This window comes from Cibotium barometz, chromosome 62 (genome assembly GCF_041138505.1).
Source record: "Cibotium barometz isolate CiBa-2024 chromosome 62, ASM4113850v1, whole genome shotgun sequence".
In the NCBI taxonomy this organism is placed as follows: domain Eukaryota; kingdom Viridiplantae; phylum Streptophyta; class Polypodiopsida; order Cyatheales; family Cibotiaceae; genus Cibotium; species Cibotium barometz.
Window position 1 is genome coordinate 7,639,770 of NC_141107.1, and position 2,251 is coordinate 7,642,020.

Genomic DNA, 2,251 nt, shown 5'->3' on the forward strand with positions numbered 1-2,251 from the left:
GTTTCAATTTTTGTAAAGAAAGTATAATTGAAATGATAAAGCCACCAACATTACTTTTTGGTATTAATTAATTAAAGCTACAAAAAAAGTACGTTATAAGATTGATGTTAATTAAAAGATCTTTCTTTATGGGGAACGGGCGTCAAGCTTCCTCCCTTGCGTCGATGTGATGGCAAAGCGCATGTAGGACGTGGTGCTTATCCTCTTCCGATTGTTGTTGCGGCTTCTACTCGACCTCATAGTCCCCGGCTTCTAATTCCAGGCCATATGTTGGGATTTCTCTCATCCCTATCCTTATGCTCAGTTCTTTTTGTTTTACGTTGTGGTTATGGTTGAATCGTTGCTCGACCTCGTGCTCCTTCTCTTTCGATTCCAAGTGATATGTTGGGATATTCGATGGTTGGCTTTGGTGCTTCTGCTCTAGTTTAACGGGACACCTCTGTTGTGGTTTAATTAGGCTTTAAATGGGGTGCCTCTGTTGTGGTCCAACGCATGCCCCATAAGCAGGGGCTTTGATTTAATTAGGTTTTTTTTTTTGCCATGCATGCCAATGTGTGTCTATGCATGCATGTCTTATGCTTTAATTAGTTTTTTTTGCCATGCCTGTCCTCTGGTTTAGTCAGGATTTTAAAAAAAATGGCATGCATGTCATGCATCCGTGCGGTATGGTTTGATGAGGCTTATTTTTTTTTTAAGCTTGCATGCATCAAATAAATAATTTTTTCCCCCGATTTCTTTTATGTTCTAATGTGGTTAACTAGGGTTTTAGCCTTATCTCTTGGTGTGTTGTCTCGCATTAGGTATGTGCTATAAAAATAAATCTCTTTAGTTTTCTGTGATGCATTATGTCTGTGTATTATGTGTGTCTCTATCTTAGATGGCTCCCTCACACAGCGTCCTGTCCTTGGTGATGATCCTTTTACTTCTATTCCTAGACATTTTGTTGTGTTAGGTTTGGAACTCCTTTATATGATCTGTGTCCTTCTCTCGTTGTCTGGCAAAGCTTCTTTACGTACCCCTCTGTTGGATGCTTTACATTATGGTTTTATCCATGCACATGGACATGGCAAAGCTGTCATGGACATAACTTTGCCGTGTGTTGAACTTGAATCCGCACCTTGCACTGCTCCTCATCAATATGCATATCTAGAGTCTCCTTGTGTGTAGAACCTTTGCTCTGTCAAAAACAAAGCAAGGTCTTGTGAATCTAGTGAACCTCTGAAAGAGAAGAAAACTACATTTGATCCCAGCATGAATAACAAACCTATGTCAAAAAAAAAACTAAGGTACTGGAGCTATCTGTCTCACTGTTGGCATTAGTAATGTTGATATGGACCTTGTGCATTAGATATGGTGATATGAACCATTAGAAAAGTTTGTTCATGTAAGTGGCAGGCCTGTTTGCACTAGAAATAGGCATCTCCCTCTTTTTTTCATACTTCCTCTCCATGTTTGAGGTGACTATAGTTTGGTTAACCAAATTCTGGTCTCCACTTGAGACATCTTTCTCATCTTCTTCTACTCCACCCTCCCCAATTCTTGCTTAGCCACCATACCAATCCATCATATAGCCTCTATGCTCAAGACAACCCACCCCTTATTTATGAATGTTCGTACTCTCCCCATTATGTATTTAGGGTTCGGGGTTAAGGGGGTTAATGTGAAAGGGCCCTTAATGCTTAACCATAGAAAATTTCATTATGGACATTTTGGTATCTTGCAATTAAAAACTCTACCCATTTTGGTTAGCATTCCTTTGAATTCATCAACAATTTCATGGGCATAAATAATGTTATCTCTCTTGTATTATTTGGCAATATTTTGGATGTCGTTGATGGCCCACAACAAGCTCACTCTATTATGGTCTTTCTCTTTTAGTAGAGGATATTTTGGAGGTCATCCTTAGCCCCTATAGCAAAGGTGAAAGCAAGTGCTTGTGGTGCTTAGAAGTTTTTTTTTTTGTTGACGAATTGTTATTTAGATTCTAAATGCTTGATTTGGATTGATAAAAGACTTGCTTTGGTTGAAAAGTAGGTATTTAGATTCTAAATGCCTAATTCGCGTTTGATAAAAGACTTGCTTTGTAGAGTGCAGAGTGTTGTGTATTATGTATGTTATTAGCATGCTTTGCATATCATGAGGCAAAGACGATGCTTTTAGCCAATCACTTACTAAATAGGGTCTCAAAGTGTCCAAAATATGAATATAACAAATAACCCTATTTTGTCAATCCACAAAACCTTTTTGTGCC